The following is a 12,303-nucleotide window of genomic DNA, read 5'->3' as shown; positions in this document are numbered from 1 at the left end:
TCCCCCCCCTGTTGTATTGTGTTACATTGCCTTTGATTGCCGTAACCCTAGCCCCCTGGCCGTAACCCTAGCCCCCTGGCTGTAACCCTAAACCTAGCCCCAGCCCCCTGGCCCTAACCCTGGCCCCCTGGCCCTAACTCTAGCCCTATCAATCAAAAAAAGCCTTTCATCACAGTAACAAAAAGAAAAACGGGCCTTTTTTTCACCTGATGATTTGAACTTTTGTTAAAGAAAACCCTAACCCTCGTTCTTGGTGTTTTTGTGCACGTGTCAGTCACAGTGGGTGAGTGTTAATTGAGCCGAGGCGCTGTGTGCGTCCATTAATTATTGGGCCCGGGTGGGGTGCCTACTGGGGGGGGGGGGGGGGGGCGCCGTGGGAGGGCCGAGCGCTGACATTCACGCAGCGTGTGTGGAGCCGTGTGTGCGTGTACACGCATGTGCGTGTATGCGAAAGGTCATTGTGCGTGCATTGTCAACACACACACAATTTGTTTACAATTTTGCTGTCAATTCATGACGGAAATGAGATTTTTTTTTAATTCATTTTTTTTGTGCATTATTCAAAAAAATGTCACAAAACCATTTGATTGTTTGACTTTATAGAGCAGTGTTTCCGTGTGCCGTGAGAAATTGTCCAACATTAAATACCGAGCGCATTGTAAACAGGATCGCCGAACCACAGGTCAGTTAGCTAGCTAGCGCAAGGCCTGGCCACCCACTTGCTAATCGTGCATGCGTGGCAAATCGGGGAATCTTGACATTTCATGTTGTGGCATCGGCACATACTCACTTTATGTGTGTGTTGCTGTTAGTGTTGGCTCGTGAGTGAACGATTCGTTCAAAAGAACGATTTTGTTTTCAGTGAACGAGAGTGAACGAATCACTTCCTAAAGTGATTGAAGCCGGTGCCACCGCGCTGTAAATCAAAACGAAGAAGAAAATGACGTCACTTCCCGTTCACCAACGAGTCGTGAATTGCATTTCCCGTTCACCTACTGAACGGAGCTGTGAGTCAACGAGTATGTGATTTGCATTTCTAGTTCATCGCGTGAACAGATCAGTGAAGGAACGAATCGTGACTTTCCCGTTCGCGAACGAGTCAATGGGTCAACTGCTTTCCTTCCCGTGCGTGCATCAACGGATCAGTCAGTGAACGTGTTGCGTCGTCTCCCTCCTGGCGTCAACTCTGGAAGCCAGAAGAAAGAACCACTCACTGAAACACCACTTCTTTTATGCACGTTTTCTCCAAGCTAACGGCTAACTTTATTGCATGAAGGGATGCCCCGTTATGCAACAACGGGGAGATGATGCTTCTCTTTGGGTCATCTTGATTTTAGAACACTTCAAATAACGTGGATGCATATATACGCCTGAATATTATTATCCAATATATCTACTGCAATTTCACATTGGATTGCTGGTTTGAAATTTACTTTTATTATTATTTTAATAAACATTTATGTTAAAACTTGTCTGGTGTTTTATTCCTTGTTTTTATATTCGCCAATTAAAACATAAAAATCAGACATTTGGTTAACTGCTTAGCATGACAACATGTGTAAGTACACCTCATGGACACTTCAATAAGTACACTACACGAGGTAAAAAAAAAAAAAAAGACAAATAAAGGGTTAATTGCACAATAAAAGCACATGTAAGCATTGTCTCGCACCTGGGATCGAACCAAGAACTTACCCAGTAAGAGCCCATGTCACTAACCAGTCAGCTGTTTCGATATGACAAGCTGTGGTCATATTTACTGTTTTGTACTAGTGATGTGCATCACAGGCCAATAGGGAAAAAGCTTTCAGTGAAAGTGCCACACCCGCCCTCACCCCCACCTCCTGATTGGCTGTTTGCGCTGTGACGTCACTCGGACACTCTATTAGGTACACCGCCGATTTCAAGTGTACCTAATAACAGGCAATAAATGGCATTTTTCAGTTCATCCAGGGGTGTCGACCTCCAGTCCTCAAGGGGCCGCGTTCCAATATGTTTTCCAAGTGACCCTCGTTAAGCGCACCTGCGTGAAAAGTTTTAGCTCCTTTCACGTTCCGCAGGAGCTAAAACTTTTCACGCAGGTGCGCTTAACGAGGGAATGACACGGACACTCCATTAGGTACACCGCCATTTTCAAGTGTACCTAATAACAGGCCACTTTATTAGGGAAATATCATGGTCAAAGGCCACAGGTGTCCAGCTCTAGTCCTCGGGGCCGCGTTCCAATATGTTTTCAAAGTTACCCTCGTTAAGCGCACCTGCGTGAAAAGTTTTAGCTCCTTTCACGTTCCGCAGGAGCTAAAACTTTTCACGCAGGTGCGCTTAACGAGGGAATGACACGGACACTCCATTAGGTACGCCGCCATTTTCAAGTGTACCTAATAACAGGCCACTTTATTAGGGAAATATCATGGTCAAAGGCCACAGGTGTCCAGCTCTAGTCCTCGGGGCCGCGTTCCAATATGTTTTCAAAGTTACCCTCGTTAAGCGCACCTGCGTGAAAAGTTTTAGCTCCTTTCACGTTCCGCAGGAGCTAAAACTTTTCACGCAGGTGCGCTTAACGAGGGAATGACACGGACACTCCATTAGGTACGCCGCCATTTTCAAGTGTACCTAATAACAGGCCACTTTATTAGGGAAATATCATGGTCAAAGGCCACAGGTGTCAAGCTCTAGTCCTCGGGGCCGCGTTCCAATATGTTTTCAAAGTTACCCTCGTTAAGCGCACCTGCGTGAAAAGTTTTAGCTCCTTTCACGTTCCGCAGGAGCTAAAACTTTTCACGCAGGTGCGCTTAACGAGGGAATGACACGGACACTCCATTAGGTACACCGCCATTTTCAAGTGTACCTAATAACAGGCCACTTTATTAGGGAAATATCATGGTCAAAGGCCACAGGTGTCAAGCTCTAGTCCTCGGGGCCGCGTTCCAACATGTTTTCCAAGTGACCCTCGTTAAGCGCACCTGCGTGAAAAGTTTTAGCTCCTTTCACGTTCCGCAGGAGCTAAAACTTTTCACGCAGGTGCGCTTAACGAGGGAATCACTCGGACACTCCATTAGGTACACCGCCATTTTCAAGTGTACCTAATAACAGGCCACTTTATTAGGGAAATATCATGGTCAAAGGCCACAGGTGTCAAGCTCTAGTCCTCGGGACCGCATTCCAACATGTTTTCCAAGATAATAAAGTGGCCTGTTATTAGGTACACTTGAAAATGGCGGTGTACCTAATGGAGTGTCCATGTGATTACCTCGTTAAGCGCACCTGCGTGAAAAGTTTTAGCTCCTTTCACGTTCCGCAGGAGCTAAAACTTTTCACGCAGGTGCGCTTAACGAGGGAATGACACGGACACTCCATTAGGTACGCCGCCATTTTCAAGTGTACCTAATAACAGGCCACTTTATTAGGGAAATATCATGGTCAAAGGTCACAGGTGTCAAGCTCTAGTCCTTGGGGCCGCGTTCCAATATGTTTTCCAAGTTACCCTTGTTAAACACACCTGCGTGAAAAGATTTTGGTCATTTTCACGTTCCGCAGGAGCTAAAACTTTTCACGCAGGTGCGCTTAACGAAGGAATCACACGGACACTCCATTAGGTACACCGCCATTTTTAGGTGTACCTAATAACAGGCCAGTTCATTAGGGAAAAATCATGGCCAAAGCTTAAGTGAAAGTGAAAAGTGCCACACCCGCCCTCACCCCCACTTTCTGATTGGCTGTTTGATCCGTGACATCACACGGACACTCCATTAGGTACGCCGCCATTTTCAAGTGTACCTAATAACAGGCCAGTTCATTAGGGAAAAATCATGGCCAAAGCTGAACTGAAAGTGAAAAGTGCCACACCCGCCCTCACCCCCACCCCCCGATTGGCTGGTTGATCTGTGACGTCACACGGACACTCCATTAGGTTTTTCAGGTGTACCTAATAACTTTATGCATTTTTTGTACGTGTCAAGAATGTGTATTTGACTACTTGCTCTTTATTTGGGGGGACACCAACACATATTACACAACGTAAAACACATATACATATTGTCATATAAAGCAGTTAACCAAATGTCAGATTTTGGTTTTCATGCCCCAAAAATTGAAAACAAGGAATAAAACACCAGACAAGTTTTAACTGGTTTTAATGTTTATTAAAATAATAATAATAATAGTACATTTAAAACCAGCAATCTAATGTGAAATTGCAGTAGATATATTGTTATCCTTTCTGTTCTTTCTTTCCTTGGCAAATGGTATTCGACATTCTGGCTTACACCGTTCACTGACTGATCCGTTGATGCACGCACGGGAAGGAAGGAAGGAAGGAAGGAAGGCAGTTGACCCATGAACTCGTTCGCGAACGGGAAAGTCACGATTCGTTCCCTCACTGGTCCGTTCGCGCGATGAACTGGAAATGCGAATCACTCACTCACTCATTCGTTCACTCACAGATTCGTTCGTTGGTGAACGGGAAATGCAATTCACGACTCGTTCGTGAGCGGGAAGTTACGTCATTTTCTTCTTCGTTTTGATTTACGGCGTGGTGACACCGGCTTCAATGTGCATTACCGACACCTACTGGTTGAAGTCATATGAACTGAAAAAAGAACGAATCACTAACCCTAACCCTTGTATTTATATTCGCCAATCAAAACATAAAAATCAGACATTTGGTTAACTGCTTTATATGACAATATGTATGTATGTATGTATATATATATATATATATATATATATATATATGTGTGTGTGTGTGTGTGTTTTACGTTGTTATATGAGTTGGTGTCCCGTGAGCCACAAACGACTTGAGCAAATGAATTTGTGACAATAAAGTTGGACACATTATTTTGACAACCACATTTATTAGAAGAATAGTGGTTTTGGAAAGAAGGTTCTAGCATCCAGTGAATACGACCTTTTACACGACATCACAGCTGAAATGTGAAACGTTGCTTTCTTTTCCTTCTGCTTTGTCTTTTTCTTAGCAAATTTGAAGAGAAAAGTAACATAAGAAGAATCATAAATTTTTACACATGCACAAAGACAGATCTAATCAGCGGAGAAAAGAAGGGAAACAAAAAAGATCAAATGCTGCTTTCTTGTTTTTGTTTCTTTGTCTCCAAAATAAAGACCATTAAATAGAAAATCACAGACACGATGAGACGTTTTATTGTCGTCCAATCAGATTTTGGCATACAAACAAAACAAGAAAAGTAAAACAGTGCAGTCAATCAATCAATCAATCAATCAATCAATCAATCAATCAATCAATCAATCAGTCAGTCAGTCAGTCAGTCAGTCAGTCAGAAATCAACCAACCAATCAGAAATCAGTACTAATGGACAGTGACTTTAAGTGCTCACGTGCACTCAGAAGAGAAGCCTATGAGTCACAAACAAGGTACAAAACAAACTAAAAACTTTATTGTACATAAATAAAACTACTTGAGAAAACATTTTTTAAAATGTGACTTTTTTTCCCCCCGTCAAACTGTAAACAGCATCAAAAGAAAGGAAAGGTCCTTTTTGAGTTTTTTTTTTTTTTTGGAGGGGGTGTGAACCTTTGTGTGAGTGTGTGTGCGTGCGTGTGTGAGGTAAAGTGTGGAAGGGATGCTTGGGTGTCCTGAGCAGGGGCACAGCGCCCCCTGGGCGGAAGGAATGAGGTATTTCTATACATCTTCGAACCCGAAACGACGAGACGACAAGAAGAAGAAGAGAGAGAAGAAGAAACAAAACAGCGTCAGGCTGCCAGAATTGGAAAAAAGAACCAAAACGCAGACAGTGCTAGGACACTTTCCAGAATGTCGGAAGGAGTTCAAAGTGTTGTTGTCAATGTTCTGGACAAATAACAGTCAGCTGAATGAGCTAATCTTCCAATTTTCTGCGTATCAAAATGGCAACTTGTCACAATGCAAAAATCAACACAGGCAGAATGGAGAAAAAACAAAAACAAAAAGTTGCTTGTCCATCCAAAGCAAGCTAACGCGTGACCGTGACGCAGTGCGCTCAGCAAGCTTCCTTCCAGGGGCACATTCAGAATGTTCCGAAAAAAAGATCACAGAAAAACAAAACCAAGAAAACCACACGCAGAACAAAATAAAATAAAAAACAAAGGTTCTAGCGCTTATGAAATTTTAGCGACATGATGCAAACGATAAGTGCAGAGGGACTTTCGGAAGCAGTCCAGATCGTTTGACCGCTGGGTACAAAACAAATGAATTGAGTTAGCCAAACTCTATCGACATTCTGAATTCCAACGATCTCGTTTCCGACACCGAAACATGGCGTTGACGAAGTCAAGAAGACGTGACCGAGCTGCCGCGTCGTTGCCATTTTGTGAGCTCACTTAGCAAAGCTATTAGTGTGAAATGGCCAAACCACACTGTAAACCCAGAGAATGTAAGATTCAGAGAAAAGAAAAACGAAAAAATCATCAACGGGATGATCTGTAAGTAGACTGCAACGCCACAAGACCAGAATCAAAAAGAAAAACTCCAAAAACACAAACGTCGCAAGCTGCTTGCGAAGGCTGGGAGTCGCTTGAAACCTTGGGGAAATTGTATGTTCGAACATGAGGTATTGAATTTTTTTTTTTTTTTTTTTGTAAAACGGAATCACATTTGCAATCACCATGGCAACATTTTCCGAGGTCTGACTTTGTTGTCCCTGAAGCGAATAAGAACTGAGCCGTTTGGCAAAATCCAAGCAAAATGCAAATCAAAGGGCAAAATCGGCCACTGGCTGCTTCATGAGTTTGCCAACTATTTTGTTTGACTGTTAATTAGCAGGATCAACAAGAAGAAGCCCAACCCTGCAGCTGCGCTAATCTGACCTCATTCTGATTGAACAAGAATTTCCAGGCAGGGGCTCCCTCTGGAATGGATCCAAAATGTACCACCTGAAAAGAGCCTGACGGTCAAAATTCAGAGAAAGGATCATTTTTAGAAAATTGTAAAAAGACGACCTTGACTTTTTTTTTTCTACTTCATATACCTGAACAAAGCGTCTGAGGGTCCCTGAGGCCTTCCCCCCCCCATCCCGACACATCTGTGGAGTTACGCTAAAAACCATTGATTGAAAGTCAGGAAAATCAATTTAAGTCTCGCACGCGCGCAAATGTCACATACACGACCGGGAAAAAAACAAAAATGATTGCAAGAACTCGGGAGGGGGGGCTCAACGGCGAGGGGATTGTTTCCGCCGACGTTCGATATCGCCGACGTTTGGGTCCGACAAAAAGGCCTGAAGGGGGCGGCGTTTGCTATCTACACCAGCATGCAAAAATATCAGTGGAGAAAATGAAAGCGCGTACGCTCGCTCAGCCTGAGGGGTAAACAGGCTCCGAGGGTAGGTAAAGCATTTTTATGTACAAGCAAGCGTGCGTTCCTCAGCGGCGCCCGCTTTTGTGTCGCCCCCCCCTCCCCCGTTGGCTTCGCTAAAGGAGAAGCTAGCTAGCGACTGGACACGTCAACGGACTGCGCGGAACTAACGTTTTCCCTGAATGGTCACCGGAAAAGGCACCGCCCTCTCCCGCTTCAAGATTCAACTTTATTCTTCGACATGTTTTCTATGTACAAGGTTGACGTGCGTGCGTGCGTGCGTGCGTGAGGTTCAATGTGTTTACATTCACTTGACGCGGATCAAGAGGTATACTGCAAGCCAGAAGGAACGCTAAGGGGAAAAAAAACAACTCAAAGATCGGTGCCAACAAAGACGCCAGTGAGAGAAGAAGAGCAAATGGACCAACGCGTGGATGGCAAAGGCAGACAAAAGCATCTTTTCTGCTCTCCAAAGTGGCCCGCAAAGAGTCCCAATCTTGAAACGGCATCTTTGTCGCGCCACCGACGGACATTCGGACGCACGGCTGGAGTGAAGCGAGAAAGGAAGCAATCACTTTACCAATTGGCTCCGTTCACAACTTGAGTCAAAGGTTTCAACACAAGCTAAAGAGCGTGACGTCAAATGAGGTGAGGTCAGGTGAGGTGAGATTCTCCTGCCCGCCACTATTTTCTGAGGTATTCAGTGTTTTTCTTCCTATACGTTCTTTTTTTTGCACATAAAACAACACCAACAACAAAAACCCTTGCTGAGACATTCCAAAACGTCCATTTTTGGTCTTGGGGGAGCAGCTTTCCTAACATTTGGGAATTGGTGTGCCACTGAGGTGAAGCGGATGTGTACAATCGTGGCGCCTCCTAAAGCACTCAAAGAGGTTTGGGCTGGAAAACAACAAAAATGGGGAGGGAGAAGGCGCTTCAACGCAGAAAAGACGGCCCACCGCCAGCTAGCCAAATGCTGAACGGACGGACGGACGGTTGAGCGGGCGCTTTGTCCCTCGGTCAGCGCTGTCAATCAACAAAGCCCCCGTGAGAAGAACACAAGGGTCGGCGGACGGTTGGCGAGCCACCGCCAGGAGGCGCCTCCCGGTGGACGATGGTGTTGCTGTGGCCATGCACTCAGAGAGCCTTCTTTGAACGACGGAGGACCTCAAGCCTCAAGCCTGTCCCCGATTTCCAGCCTTGGCCAACGTCCGTAAGCACGCAAATGCTTCTGAACAAGAGAAAAGTTGGCCTTTGAAGCTGCGCATTTAGTCGGCTCGATGGCTTTGACATTTTCCCCAGCGTCCGAGAGGCTCTATTAGCCGCGTGCTGATTGTTAGTTATTAAGACGGCCTGAAAGGCGGCAGGCGAAAAGACCAAAACATCGGCCGGCCTTCATCTAAGCCTCTTGAATTCCATTTCTCAGCTTGTTCATTACGCCGCGAGAGCCCGAAATCCCATGTTTGATGGACAACTAGTGCTTTGGCGCCATGGTGTGTGTCGCCAAAGAACTCCTCTGAGCTGAAGGGGGGGAGGCTAACTCTACAGCAAACGAGCAAGCGGCCAAAGTCATGAGCAAGCGACATTGGAGTGTTTCTGCAATATTTTGTGTTTCGACGTTGATTTGATTCAAGCGCTACTCTGAGCTTTCCACAGGCAAGTCTCCATTGAGAGTCGCTCAACTTCCAACATGCCAGGCAGCACCGAGACGATCCCGACGCTAATCCTCACTAGCACATCTATGGCATTTCACATGATATGCTAGCATTAAGCTAGTTGACTTTAATGACATGGTTTGGCCTTTCACTACACAACCTTTTGATGTTTTTGACATTGCCGACAAAGCGAGCAAACAAAGGCGTGCGTCCGTCCGTCCGTCCGTCCGCTTCTGGCAAGGAATCCAGCCGCCCACTCAGCCAGCATATGGCTGGCTACCTGACGAGTGTTTGCTCAAAGGAATACGACAGCAAACCTGACGTTGGATTAAAGGACTTTTTTTTTTTTTGTCCTCAACAAGAAGGAAAACAGCAACACTGACAGGTAGGCGCTTTTAAAAAGGCCTACAAAGACGTCAAGTAGCGGCACTAATACTCCTGATTTGTCATGTGTTGACTGTGTGTGTGCGTATTGTACAATCAGCTGCTTGGATAAAGTGGTCAGACCTGAGGTATCCACGACAACCGCAAGAGGAAACCACCACAACGGGTGTGGACAAAATGGCGGCAGCATCTGTGAGCTTAGCGCAGTTGTTGTTGTTTTTCTGGCAGTCTCGGAGACAAAAACATCCAAACAACAAGATGGTGGAGCCAAGCACAAACAACATAAAAGTGACATATATTCCCGCCTCGCGCCCCCCCGGTGTCTCCGGTTCCTCGGTCGAATGGCTTTTCCTCACCCCGGAGGATGAAACCTGACCACCCAAAAAGGTTTTTTTCGGCGTCCATCCCACTAGGATCCGCGCCACCACTTCTCGAAAGGTTGTCTTGTGACTGTGTGTGTGTGTGTGTGAAGACAGAAATATGAGGTAGGGTGGCAAATATTGGTCAGTCAGAGACTTGACACCTGGCCCTCAGCAAGGGGGAGGCGACTTGGAGAAAAAAAAGAAAAGAAAGTGTGCTCGCGGCGGTTTCCCGTCGCTAGGATACGAGGCACGGCAAAGAAGTCCTTTGAGTGAGATTGAGGTATAACTTGTGGTCCGTCCGTACATCATATTCTTTCCAGATATTCTCTAAACATCTGCTGCAGGTAGTTATGTGTGTGCGCTCGCCGCTTTTTTTTTGTTTTGTTTTTCCCGACTGACATAATATTGCTGCCCCCGTGCCGCCGGCTGGGCTGCATCCTGAGACGATTACAGTACTGAAGGCTACCGTTCTCTTCTACATTCAAGGTGAGAGCCAGTCAAAGACATTGTTCCGATCGTGCGAGGGCGGCGCCGTTGTGAGCGTAGACAGTCCAAACATTCAAAGAAAGGGCACGCACCGCTTCGGCCTTTTGTGGGGGGGGGGGCAGGTCGCATTGAGGAAGAACAGTGTCAATTTCACTATGTTCACTTTGTTTTTCTTTTCTTTGAAAAACTTCAAACCGTGCTCACGATTGTTAACTTTGCTCCGGAAAGATTTGAGCGAGCAGGATTTTGCGATTTATAGGTGCCCCGAAAACAAACATGTTCCTCCTGGGCCTTTGCTTGCCGACAAACCTTTTTCGATTTTGCTTCCAGAGCCAATTGTTGAACGTAAGCATGCATTGCTCCGTTACGTCATTTGAAATGCTCGTTGTACATTTTGTACGCTCGCCTTTAGACACTGGAGTGTTTTTGTGGTCGCACTGCAAAAGAGCCTTTTGGACAAAGTGATAAGTGCTGCTCCTTTGAAGTAAGTGCCAATTCTGTTTTTTTCAAACACAAATTCATGCTACACGCTAAAACCAAAACCTCGTTTTAGACACTCAAAATGCTCGGCATTGTTCAAAGTGTGGACGCATTTCATGCGGGACGTCTTTTTGCTGCCAATCCAGACGCGAGTGATTGTAAGGAACTGCTAGGCTAGGCTAGGCGTAAAGAAGCCTCAATCGTCAAAGCGGTGCGTGCCGTTTTAGAGCAAAACGTACATTGAAGAGAAGTTGCTCAGAACGTTGAGCAAAAAAAGAAAGCAAGGGAGCTCCAGACGGGAGTGACGCTGCGGCCACAATACGCATTGAGTGTGTGCCCGTTTGTGCCGCGTCTTGGAGGCGCCCAATGGTGCACACCAAAATGTCCATATCAAAGTTTCCTCAGGTCCCACCGGGGCTGCTACGAACAAGAGCGTTTTTTTCCTTTTCTTTCTTTCTTTCTTTCTTTCTTTCTTTCTTTCTTTCTTTCTTTCTTTCTTTCTTTCTTCCATCCATCCATCCAGTTAGCGCTGTCAGAGCTGGGGAAAAAACACTTGAGCCAAGCACCTCCAGCGGGAGGGAGCCAAGTGGGACCTGGCTGCGCTAAAGCTAGGTCAGCGCCGCCCTCGCCCGCCCGCCCTCGCCCGCCTGCCTGCCCGCCCGCCCGCCCCAGAATAGCGAGGCTCCAAGCACAACCTGGTGTCTTTCACGTCCCAAAGTGCTATGACGTGGAATAGGAGAGTTGGGAGTGTCGTGTTTCTTTTTGCTTTTTTGTTCCATTTAGGGGAGTTGCGCTGCAGTGTGTGTGTGTGTGTGTGTGTGTCAGGTGAGCTCGGTGGCTGCACCGCTAGCTGTTTTTGCTAAGTAGTCTCATTGGACCGCGAACCACGTCTCAGTTACACCCTGAGTTCACAACCAGCAGAAAAGAAACAATTGGCTTTTATCAGTCGTAATAATTTATAATATATTAAATCTGACTATCAGCTAACCCCCCGCCCCGCCCCGCCCCGCCCCCACTGCATATGAAGCCCACCCCATATAAATGCACATTGTAATAGTAGTAAACTGCCTTTAAAACTTGAAATTGGACGGGAGAGCAACTCCATGAGTTGAGCTTGATTAGAAGAGAAAAAGGAAAAAGGAGGAGAGCAAAGTATCCTGGCTAAGGCCAGGCTATCTACTGTAGCTAGCGGTTAGCCCCGCTAAGACATTAGCATAGGAGCGGGAGCTCCTCGTGCGGATAGCAGCCGAGCTTGGCGCCCGTCCCGAAAGGCCGAAAAGCGTGCCGGCCTTCCGCGATCGGACACCGACGGAGGTCCATGAGGTAGCGCCGGCCGGCCGGCGCCGCTGACCCGCCTTCGGATCCGGCGGCGGCGACGGCGGGCCCTCCCGACCCGGCTTGTGAGACGGACCGTAATAAGTGCATGATGCGAGGGGCAACGATGCCGAGGTAACCCGGTCCGTCCGCCAAAGCGCCGGACCCAAAGTGTAGTGCAAAAGAAAGCAAACTCAATCAAACGTAAAAGAGGAGAAAAATGATCTCACCAGTCAGTAGTTTGTCGCAAAACTCACAAACATGCATCCCTGAATGACTTTTTGTGTGTCTTCTGGTTCCGCGCGCAACTCGG

This window comes from Syngnathus acus, chromosome 1, assembly GCF_901709675.1.
Source record: "Syngnathus acus chromosome 1, fSynAcu1.2, whole genome shotgun sequence".
NCBI classification, from domain to species: domain Eukaryota; kingdom Metazoa; phylum Chordata; class Actinopteri; order Syngnathiformes; family Syngnathidae; genus Syngnathus; species Syngnathus acus.
Note: the sequence above shows the minus strand (reverse complement) of the source record.